Source organism: Filicampus tigris, chromosome 3 (assembly GCF_054856515.1).
Source record: "Filicampus tigris isolate MCC_2025a chromosome 3, RoL_Ftig_1.0, whole genome shotgun sequence".
In the NCBI taxonomy this organism is placed as follows: domain Eukaryota; kingdom Metazoa; phylum Chordata; class Actinopteri; order Syngnathiformes; family Syngnathidae; genus Filicampus; species Filicampus tigris.
The window spans coordinates 25,695,866-25,708,755 of NC_141219.1; the positions used below are offsets into that span (position 1 = coordinate 25,695,866).

General features: G+C 39.2%; 1 protein-coding gene across 2 annotated transcripts in view; it reads right to left on the bottom strand.

Moving 5' to 3' along the window:
* syt7b (synaptotagmin VIIb) overlaps window positions 1-12,890 on the bottom strand; it is a 141,681-nt gene that overhangs the window by 91,408 nt on the left and 37,383 nt on the right. The gene's annotated exons all lie outside the window — the stretch shown is intronic.

The window sequence follows — 12,890 nt, forward strand, 5'->3', positions numbered from 1 at the left end:
TTCATTTACATGCCCATGGTGGTGGGTGTACATGCACTTAAGAAGCAGCTGGGGTTTGAATGAGGAAACACCCAATTACTTACAGCAACTTTAATTGTGCCTTACACAATCTTAATTTAGATGATTCACTTACTTATAAAGAGGATATTGTAGTGCCTTTATCTTTGCCATGGAAATCCAGATCCCATACATACACACACACACACACACACATTTTTATTACAAAAAAATGGGTGTACCGGCATGCCCCTTACATTTAAAAGGTTGACTATATATATATATATATATATATATATATATATATATATATATATATATATATATATATATATACATATACATATATATATATATATATATATATATATATATATATATATATATATACATATATATACATATACATATATATATATACATATATATATATATATATATATATATATATACATATATATATATATATATATACATATATACATATATATATACACATATACATATATATATATATATGTACATATATATATATATATACATATATATACATATATATACATATATATATACATATACATATATATATATATATATATATATATATATATATATATATATATACACATACAAACACACACACACACACACACACACACACACACACGTTAATGCTGGCAGATAGTTAATAATGAGCGAGCTATGGCTGTGCAATGTTCACTGCGGAGTACTTGAAGATGAGGCACCTGCTGTGTTGTGTTCGGTATCATACTGGTCCCTCCCGTGGCTTCGAGTGTAAACAAGAGACTCTTGCAGTTAACCTGCAATAACTCAAATGCTCTCATTCACACTCAATGTGTGTTTTAGAGCCAGTACTGATTATAAATCACTTAAGATCATTTAGTGAATAGTCTATGAATACAATGTAATGATATTTCCTTTCAAGCAGAAGTGCTGCAGATTGTTTTCTCCCCCTCTGTGTTCTCTCATTGTTATTCTTGTCAACCCATTTTCCTGCTTGCAGACACTGTTGTCTCTGCAATATTTTCATTTGTGGTAATGCCATGATTTATGACACAAATGAAGTGCTTATTTGAAAATAATATCTTGTCTGCCCCTCTGCAGTCACAAACGACATACTTGTGCTATTTGTATGGAAATTCACAGCTCACCTCGGACACCGCTCAAGCACCACAGTCTGCACCATGGAGAGCAAATGAGGAAACTAAGAGCAAGTGGGCCGTGATATTTCCCCGTCTAAGTGGCACAGCAGTAATGATGGGCTAAAAATACAAACAGAATGTCTGCAGTTTTTGTCTTTGCCAGAAATGCACTTATCAATATTGTTGTTTTGACTTAATCTAGTAACTTTGCCTGTGAACTCAGCATGGAGCTGGCAAAGGTGACTGCCCAGCAGGCTCATCTTCCATCCTTGCCTCTCTGTCAAATTACTCCACACTGTCTTTCCTTATTTCTGTCCATGCGTTTCCTCCCTCTGTGTCCCCTCTCTTTCCACCTGCTGCGTTCATAAGCTTGTGTTCGGTCCATTCAGCCCGCTGTTGGAGTCTAGTGCAACTCATAGAATATGCAATCTGAATCATATACGACCTGCAGATGCGCAACTCTTGCTATAGGTCAGCATATTGTGGAGGAGGCCAAGCACCAGGGGAGCCGACCCGCGTGTCTCTCAAGCCACTAGCTTTAGCCAGGAATGTTGAGGAGAAGGCATTTTAGGATTATAGGCATTTTACTAGAATTCACTGTCATGGTATACATACTGGATACAGAGTACAGAAGTAGCTCCTGTGCCTTTCTTTCCAAAGAAATCAATTCTGCTACAAGGAAGGGTAGGGGGCACAATGAGTTTCATAAGCCATTTAAGTATTTTGGGGGGATTAATTACACAACTGCTTGTGGATGAATCAGTAATGTACCGTATATATATATACAGTACAGGCCAAAAGTTTGGACGTACCTTCTCATTCAATGCGTTTTCTTTAGCTTCAAGACTGTTTACATTGTAGATTCTCATTGCAGGCATCAAAACTATTAATGAACACAGGTGGAGTTATCTACAGAACAAAAAAAAAAGGTAAAAAATATCTGAAAGCATGTTTTGAACCCAATTTGAACCCAATGAAGTTGCTTTGGTGTGAGCTGGACCGCAGAGTGAAGGCAAAGGTGCTAACAAGTGCTAAACACTTCTGGGAACTCCTTCAAAACAATTGAAAAACCATTTCAGGTGGCTGCCTCTTGAAGCTGAATGAATTGAGAGAATGGCAAGAGCGTGCAAAGCAGTAATCAGAGATGAGGGTGGCTATTTTGAAGAAACGAGAATATAAAACGTGTTCCCAGTTATTTCACCTTTTTTTGTACATAACTCCATGTGTTCATTCATAGTTTTGATGCCTTCAGCGAAAATCTACAATGGGTACTCTTTCCTCATATGGTTTCTCTGTGTCTTCTAATTATATATTTTTATTTTTTTTATAATCTTAGCTTATCAGGTTAGTTGTGTGTTTTGTTTGTGTGTTTGAGTGCAAGTGTGGTTGTGGATATCAGTCTTTGTGTATATTGTGAGGGAGGGGTGGAGGGAAGTAGGGAGTGGGTCTTCGCGCGGGTCTTCTTTTTTTGTTGCATTTTGATGTTTTTATTGTACAGCACTTTGAGTTGCATGTAAAAAGTGCTATATAAATAAAATTTGATTTGAGATGATGTAAATGAAAATAAAGAAAACACATTGAATGAGTAGTATATAGTAGTATATACCCAAAATATACCCATTTTGGGGACGGAGGATGAGAGTTTTGTTCAAAAGGACGCACTAAGCAAGAACAGAAGTGGGTTTTCGTCCGTCCCTGTAATCATCCCTAACCAGGTCAAGTAGCGATGACGTGTTGTTGTTGTGTTCATTTAAAAAGAAATACCACTGTTCTCTTTTGCGATATCACGGAGCCGCCATTCCTATAGCCTGCACAACATTGTAAGAGTGCTCTTTTTCATGTGCGTTCCCTGCTACAACATTGTACTCAGGCATAGTCTGCCCTCTAGTGGTTCAACACATGTAATACCATAGATTACGCCACAGGACGCCCATTTCACTGACAAGGAAAAAGGTGGATAACTATTTTGTTGTGTTAATTAACTGGTAACATTCAGTCCATATCTTATCCCTTTGAATGCGAAGTATTTCCTTGTCTGGGACACCTCTAGAGCGTAAAAATCTCTACAAACCATCATGCTCAGCGCCGCCAAACACTTTAAGATACAACCCGAAAGTGTAAGTCTTTCGTTTCCCTTTGGAAATAACAGTGCATTATTTTGCAATAATTATTTTTATTGTGAAATAACTCAATAAAAACTGAAAGCTTACTGCACTATAAGGCAAAAATGTTGCAGTAAAACACAATAGTATTGCGTTACAATGTAATCTTAGATCCTCGTGATGTCCCCTGGCTCATGGCTAACTTGGGTGACACTTCAACTAACAGCCACCGAGGTCCCGTCTGCATAGTTAAACGACCCCCGTGGTCCCAGTCGGTTGGAGTCAGCCAACCGGCGTCGAGAACGGACTTAACTGATACCACGTCACACGCAGGTGCTGCACTTCTAACACGCGGCCAAGTAAGGAAAAGATAAAAAATAACAGTATTGTGTACCTTGCGGTCCCGCAGACGCAATGACATGTGCCCCATATTGTTTTTATTTCACCGATCACCACGCTGTATGTGTGTGTCAGTTGTTTTTCTTGATTTTTTTTCTTTTTTGTTTGGTGGCGTGTCACCTCGTGACGGCGCCTGCGGGTGACGTGAAGATTACGTTCTCGACCCCGATTGGCCGTCGCCAATTCACCACTTCAGTCGTTTGTTCGTTCAGTTCACGGCTGACCTGTTTTCTGAATCTGATGCATGAATGGTTGTTGTGAGCAGTTGTGATGTCATTTTCAGTCGACAGAAGACAAAATGGCCCCCAGAGATGGCTAAAAATGAGTGCATTTTGCTGTTTAACTTATATTCTACAAACTCAAAAGTAATCAGAATGCCGTGTTGTGGCATAGTGGGCCTGCTGGGAACATATTCTTGAAAAAAATATGTTTGGGTTGACTTTCGCTTTAAATAATGTTTATGAATTATGAAACATCTGCTGTTAGCATCCCTCCCACAGTGTTTTTATTTTTGTTTTTTTTGGAGGGGGGCACTTTGAAGCGCTGTAAAAAGACGAGGATGGACGGGGTCAAAGGACGATGAGTTTTATGAATGAGGATGGAGGGACGATGACGGAATGGTGCCAAGGTCACGGCCGGAGGACGGACCGGCAAAATAGGGTAACGTGCCCATATCTGTAAATCACAATATTAAAATTGGATGCCCTGCAAAAATACATGGTGACAATACCAGTTCTATTGAGTTGTTGTGTGTGTATGCGTCCAAGCGTGCATGCATGCGCTCGTGTTCTGGCAAGGGACTGCTGACACACAGAAAAAAAATTGCACTGGGGCCTATCACCATTATGTTTACGTTCTGTTCGTACATTATGTCGCTTTTGTGGTCACAGTTTTCACTTCGGTATACTTTGACTCTTGGGAAAACCAAGCTGTATCTTTAATTGTTAATACAAGAAATGTACTGTATTCATCAAGGCTTTCTCCATTGTCCTCATGGCGCTACCTGTAAATAAGTGCGCCAAAATAGCAGTAAATCACTCTCTAGCAAGAAAACCACACTGCTCCTCCTGAATCAGAAATTCGACATCCCAATGAACCCTCCTCTCCAGTACCCCTGAATAGACCTGACCAGGGAGGCTGAGGATTTGATCCCCCTGTAGTTGGAACACACCCAACACATTCAGTCCTCCTTCTTAAAAACACAGATGTTCATATGTTTTGGTTCAGTGCAACCTAAGCGCTGCAAACAGTGTGTGGTTTTGTGATACAGTTTCATAAGCTAATACACTTGAGCGACAGGTGTGTTTTTCACAGTCTGCAAGCAGCGCAGTAAGATGTGTGTTTCTGGAAGGGCTGTGATCTGTTGCTTGTAATGAGGAGGATCTGAAGGTTTACTCCGTGTGACAAGGCGGGCTACGGGTGAGCGGACTTTTGAAAGATCATGATGACTCACACACATATGTTGAGGAGCAGGAGAGAAGAAAACCTTCCTTGGGCGAGGTTTAAAACTTGGGTGAAGTGACGCACAGCTGTCCGACTTTTTTGCTCTTGTTGTTGTTAAAAGACAAAATATGGAGAGGGTAATCTCAAACCAACGTTGGTCCGAAAAGTAAGTCAATAAGGTCAATGTTGGCTGTGGTGTCTGCGTTTCTGGACAATCGGGTTAAAACTCCATCTGCTATGACACGATGCATCATGCTCACGAAAGGTCGAATGGAGCAGCTCCTCTTGAGCAAGTTTATGCCGAGATCGTTCTGGCAACTGCTGTTGTTGCTCTGAGCACCTTTTTAGCCTCAAGTACATTTGAAGATGTATGTATGTATTATTTGTGTTATAAATAACACTAATGAGGACAAGCACTGTAGAACATTATACCACTATAGATTTTTTTTGGAGGGGCTCGCTTACAACAACAAAAGTATGAATTACAGGCAGAACATTTAATTGTTTTACAATACTCTGTCTTTTAGTATTTGTTTACAACAGAAAGGAGTTTATAAGTACAAACACATGCCAATAAAATGATTACATTATCTTTAGATTTAGTTCATTAATAAATATAGTACATAACATGACAAATCATGATTTATGCATGATTCCCTGCTCCTTTAACATTAATGCTGCATTCAAGGAAGGTGGGAAGTCAGACTTTTCTGAGCTCCGACCAAGAAAAGTGGACATAGGGTCGGACGATATGGACCAAAAAAAAATCTCAATATTTTTTCAAAAAACTCCATAACGATAATTTGACGATATTCGACACAAAATATTTTAAATCTGCATTTGCTTTGCCGTCAGCCCCCGATCGTAACCAGACACACACACACACACACACACACACCAGTTGTGCTGGGGGTGCTTTCAAAAGTATAAGATGATAATAATAATAATAATTAAGAATTGGTAAGCAGCTTAGATAATGAATGGATTTCTACAATGATTCAGTGTGTTCGATGCATGCTGATGTCTTAATGAATGAATGAAATACAATTACCTCCACCGCACATATCAGCGGAGCGCAGAGTCTGTCTGCCTGCACCTGGATCAAAACTAAAATCACATTACACCACCTGCACCATAATTTAGTCCTGGTTTCACCTGGTCTAAAAGTGTAGTCTACTTTCTGTCACCAAATTGTCAAATGTGCGTTTAATGGAAAGCGCCTCTTGCACCCAATTATCAAGTGTGCCATGAGAAATGATCACATTTTACTTATATTGGTCCAAAATGTATTTATATACTACAAATTATATATCTCTGTTAATATACTTATGTCAATGATCTATATTGACAAGGAGAACAATGAAATGCTCTTCCACTGGACGGCAAAACGTGTATCCACTTTTTATGACTTTTTTTTTGGGGTGGTGTGCCATGTTTGTTTCTAATGTTAAAATGTGTGGCAAATAAATGTTGGGAAACGTTGCATCCTACTTTAATTTGAGTTTCATACAAGCTCTGTAGATGATATCCGAATGTACAACATGAGCAAAGAAATGCAATAACAGAAGTGACACCAAAGTTATATTGATAATGCTCATTTTGAGCTTACTCAAGAGCTAATGTCTCCTGATAGGTTAAACTTTCAAAAGTACCTTATTTTTATTTATGTGTTTTGAACTTAATTACATCACTTTCAATCATTTAGCATTCACATTAGTGCATATCAACTTTGAATTAAAAAAAAAAAAAATGACTGGTGGCTTGACTGTGCTCAACACCAAGTACTGTACAGTAATTTAACAAATAACCAGTACAGTAAATACTATATAAATAAGGTATTACCATTTCAGTTTGAAGACGCACAACTGTACTGTATGTAGGGGTAAGTTAGGAGTGAGTTAAATTAAAAACTACATGTTGTCAAATCAAACAGTAATTCCGATCATTGACAAATCCACATGCGGTCTTGACTATTTTTTTCCACTTTTTAAATTTTTTTTCATTTATTTTTTACAATAAATAGGCCTAACAATTGGAGCATCAGGTTTTGTGGGTTTTTTTTTTTTTTTACTCCTGCACCCCCAATTGTTGAATGAATGTAATTGTAAGTGAGTGTTGTAAATGCAAATTCAAAGAAAGCATTTGTTGAAATGCTAAAGCCAGCCAACAAAGTCAGAAGATAAAAATAAAAATAATTAATGTGAGTAACTCTGCTATGGTGTGCATCAAAATGTGTAGTAATGCATCACAATGAAAACTGTTGCAGATTACATACATAAAAGAACTAACATGACAGTGATTGGATGTACTAGCAGTTTAAATAGTAGCTATATTTCTCCACTGAAAAGCACTGTATTTTCATTTTTTTTTTGCAATTGCTTGGAGACAGCAGGTCTTAGATCTTACACCTCACAAACCCTCAAATTCATCTTGTTCAATAAACACCATTCCGCATGTTCCATTCGCCATGCCATAGTATTTTCTCCACCAAGTATGCCACATGTGGTGTGATGTGGCGGATTATGCGCTATTCCTTTCTTTCCCATATATATATATATATATATATATATATATATATATATATATATATATATATATATATATATATATATACTCGATTTTATAATACATTTATTTAGTAGATGTACAGTCTACTTAAAAAAATGTATCTTAATCCAGATGATTATATTTTGTGCAACTGCTTGACAAAATAAAATTGAGTAAATTCAACAGAAACTTTTTCAGTGATACTGTGCCTAATGGACTTTTCATATACTAACTCCGATTTTTTTTAATGATAGACGGCAGAACTACGCTACGGCAAAACTCGCCTAGGCGAACTAAAGGCATGAGTGTGTGGCTCAAAAAGAGGGCGGAGAGGGCGGAGACGGAGCAAAACCCGAGGTTCACTGAGGTAAACATGCTCCCGACCAGATTAGTTTCAGAGAGCCTGTTACTGCGGTAACTGATCAGGAGATTAAGTTACCTCTCTCGCTGACTCTCCTCTAGACGTACTCCTATTTCTCTGGTTTGAGTTGCCTCCCTTTTTGAAATGGAAAACTCTGAGTTTCCCTCATTGCGGGGTTAGCACGGACAGAGTTTTCAGTAAACTTGCTTTGTCAAACGGACTCCTGGTCAATTAACCTCCTAAGAATGAGTTGTCCAAATAGACTTCAGAAGCCTATGGGGGGGCTATGATTCCAAAATTTTGTGAAAGTACTCCCATCAGAGATGAAACTTTACATATCAATGAAGTCATAATTGTTTCATTTGAAATCTTTTAAAATATAAATCCAAAATGATCCTCTGTCATTCTGCAAATATGTGCGGAGCTTACGCAGTGTAGACACATATTGACAATTGAGCCTAATTTGAGCAGTTTCATTCTCTTGTGATCAAGATCAAGCAAGGTATATTTTTCCACACCAATTAGCTTGGAAAATATTTTCGATCACCAATGCTTATGTCTGCAGTCAAAATCGAATTTCCGCCGTGCCCAAACTCTGTGATTGAGATGTGAAACAGAATGATAGCCAATTACCAAGCAACCTGAAGCTTGCGCTGTTGCAGATAAGCCAAGTGCTATTTTTGTCTTTGTACTTTCTTGCAGTCTGGATGCCCTGTGGCACCATGCTGCCTCTCGCAGGTCTTGGTACTACAACAGACACCTGGTTTGGCAGAGGAGACTCACTAGTTTTGGTGGAGAAATAGTTGTGTGTGTGGCAGGGGCGGAGCCAGAATGTGGCTAATGGGTGAATATTTCTCTCACTGAGCACAATCTTCCTGTCCCGGCAAATCGTATATTCAAATAAAATGACAAAACTGAATAATATGAAGTTCAGATCTTCCTTAGACAACCACAATTATGCCATGCTTAATATTCAATAAAATAGAAAACACATTTAAAAAAATCATTTAATTTATTAAAGATTGAAAAATATGCATTTTTTCATGAATCCCACTGAGTGGGCAGTCTGTCAATCTGGGTGCCTGGCCCACCCATGGCTCCGCCCCTGGTGTGCGGTGTGCTATGTTTTTCATCTCGAGCACACCACCACAAGAGCCTGATTTAACAAGATCGCTACCCTGCATACCCTTTAGCAACAGGTGTAAAAAGCACAGCCAAACTAAACAACAGATATGAGAGACGAGTTAAAAGTTGAAATGTTCCCGTGCTGAAGCAAACTACATCAGCACAATGTTCTCTGTTTTTTTTTTCCCTCCTTTAATGTTGAGTTAAAGTATCAAAGAATGATTCAGACAAGCACCAAGTTATCCAGGGAAGGCCACCTGTATCTGCAAATCCACTTTATTAGGGAATTGTTGGTGAGGAGGATTTTAGTCTGGCTTATCACCTCCGTGGTGATGGTTTTGCATGCAAAACATCCCGGATCGCTTATCCATATTTAAAAGAGGCTTTTGGAATATTTGGGCGAGCACCACAAGCACAAAATTATACTTTGAAGACATTGAATTAAAAATAGTGGTGGAAGAGGCAAACCAGTACAGCACTAAATTGATCGCTAGCAATAATTTGTATGATTTTTTTTTTTTTAGGATTATTACTGATTTATTTAGATTGATTTGTTCGTTGCACCCCAAATGCATGGCAATTGAATGTACAGCTTTGCACTCGTCCTGCTTTGTCGCAGTGCGCCGAAATGACCCAGATGCACTGAAATGCAGAGTTCAAAGGAGTTTTGTCATTGTTGATATGGCATGACTCCTGACTGTGACTGGCTACAAGTCATTCCTTAGATCAAGCAGAAACTCTCAAATTGCACTGCTGACTAGAAGATACATCACAATAATTTTTGTTGGCATTTCAAAAAATGTTTACTCGAGCGGAAAACTTCTCCCCACCGTCTCTCATGTTGCCTGCACTACACAGGAAGCGCTTTGCACCTGCCTTTCATTTTTTTCAGATCTGATTAATCACAATGTGTGTGCTAAATTCATTCATTTACATTTACTCATCCCATATCATGCAAAATGAAATGCATGGCAATTTAGTGCATGTTGCAGATGCAATCCTGATAGCGCCCCATGAGTAGGTTTCATGTCTGTTTGCATGCATACGCAATCAAGTTTGATCCCCTTTTTACAACTTTTGTAAAACAGGCCCCAAAAGAGTAGTAAGTAGACATGTCAATTTTTTTCAAATCATCATTTGTAGGGTCTCCTACCTTCCCCAAAAATCATTTAAGGTGATAAAAATCGATATTTGTGTGCCAAGCTTAATTGTAGCTACATTGTAGAGTCAAAGCCAATAGTCTGTAACCCAAGCGGCCAATCATCATTGAAAGCAGGTAAAACCAGTGGACTAATGTAGCCCAAGAAAAGGGGGTGTCAAACTCATTTATGTCACGGGCCACATAGAGAGAGAGAGAGAGAGAGAGACAGAGAGAGAGAGAGACTTTTCTAAAGTGTTCCTGAGCCCATGTGCCAACATCCTTGACACAACCTTTCCGCTTATGTGAGAGCAAGATTTCTCTGAATTCTCTGAATCTTTTATGGACTGTAGATGATGAAATCACAAATTTCATTGCAATTATACTTTGAGAAATGTTCTCAAAGAGACACTTGGACGGGCTCAACATTGCCACTTCATATTATACTATTGGTGCGCATGTAAAAATGACATCAGCACTAAAATTCACCCCCTTAAAAGAATCTGTAGTGTTTTAAGGGCTTGTTTGGGATGAGATTCACGACAAATTGGCACGCACCCTTTTGGAGCTTGGCTTGTTATTTTTTTCGTCTCTACTGTCTACGTCACAGCAGGGAGGCAATCATTGTAACATTAATAATAAGAAGGTCTTTATTGATCCCACAGTGGGGAAATTGTCAGCGTTACACACAGAGACGGCAGCATAATGTAGCCGTTAATGTATAATATTAACAGCAAACATTCAGAATCAAACCTATGTAAATATAATATAAGAACAGCATTGGATAAAAATGAAAATACAGTAGTGGGGAATGTTGAGTATTGCACAATATAGCTCAGGTGCAGGACTGCACAATTGCACTAATGTCCACCAGTTTGTAGAGACTATAGCCAATGTTCTTGTTAAACAGTCTGACTGCAGCAGGCAAGAAGGAGCGGCGGAATCTCTCCTTTGCACAGCGAGGATGTGACAGTCTATCGCTGAAGGAGCTGTGGAGTGCTGTTAGAGTGCGCTGGAGGGGGTGGGCCGGGTTGTCCAGCATTGATGGCAGTTTAGCCATCATCCTCCTGTCCCCCACTGAGTCCACAGAGTCCAAGGCCGGCCCTCTTGACCATTTTGTCCATTCTCCTCTTGTACCGGGCCGAGACGCCGCATATTGCTTGGTTTGTCACGTTCTGTTGTCTTGTTCTGCGACTTATTGCCACTAAAATTCAAATGCACATTACAAATCTTGCCCACTTTAACTTGTGAAAATATGAAAGCGTTCTGCAGAATAATTGGGTATAAATGTATAAAAACCATGATCACCTCCGCAAATAAAAAAAAAACCGTACCGGTCGCTTCTTGATTTCCACAGGCTGAAGTGGACAAGAGCATGAATTGAGCACACAAAGCCCGGTTGCAACTGGTTGTAGTTTTTGGACATTTAGCTACACTAAAGTTTTGTTAAGTCTCAGGAGGCAGCAGGCAGCCAGACATGGGCCTAACAGTAGCCGCTGCGGTGGTGTTAAAAGTAACAGTATTGTAAGGGAGCAATTAGCTTTCGATCGCTAAACAGACGAGGTTAGCACAACAAAATAAGCTTCTTATATTCCAAACATGCGGTCGAGTACGTTTTTGTCCACCACCGTTTACAGCCAATTCTTGAAGCCATCAGCATCGCGGTGTGAGTGTGCGTCAATTTCAGATAAACACCTCATTGAAAGCCCTGGATGTGAGCTTTTTGAATGTTCTTGTCTGCTTGAATGTCTGCTTTTAGGGCCGCTTCGGGAGCGTCAAAGTCGGATAGCGAGCGTCTTCAAAGTTAGACTTTAAAAATCCATCACGCCTGCACACGACCCTAGTGAGGATATGCAGTGCAGAAAATGGATAGATGGATGGATGGACAGACTGAAAAATTCAGCACACCAAAGCACCAGCGAGGAGGCCGACTCTACATCCGAATGTGGCAGCATTTGACGCGTCATTTTCGGATGAGTGGTGAGGCGTAGCCCTGAATGACCTTGGTGAAAAAAAAAAAATAGTCAAACTAACGCTAATGGATTCAAATCTAATATATAATGACCTACAAACAATTCAGTTTATGTCCAGCCAATCGGAATTCATTGTGTTTGCGTATCTTGGTGATATCTAAGAAAACGGACATGGCATGACAGAAACTGTATATAGGCTGCTCATTTCCTCATTCTCTTTTTAGTCAGACATGGAACATTTACAGTGACTTTGAATGGATGAATTGTGATTGGTCCCTGGCATGACTCCCACCAAGACACGGAGGGAGGCGAGGGGGCGTGGCCATAGTGCTCATTAGAAGCAGGTGTTTTTAAAGTCGTTAGTTTTGTATTGACTTCTCAAAAACATATTGATAAAATTGAAAACGCCAGTTAATATAATTTACTGATTGAAAAAAATTAATTTAGCTTGTTATAGAAAAATGGCCCATCCCGACTGGATGATCCCATTAAACTGTTGGACTATTTGCTCACACGGTTGCTCACAAAGTGGTGATACAACATTCTTGCATGTGAAAAAGTACTTAAGCTTTTCAAGGATGTTTCTTTTATCACCAATTATGACACTCGCCTGTTTCCACTTAACCTCTCCACTTGTGGAAT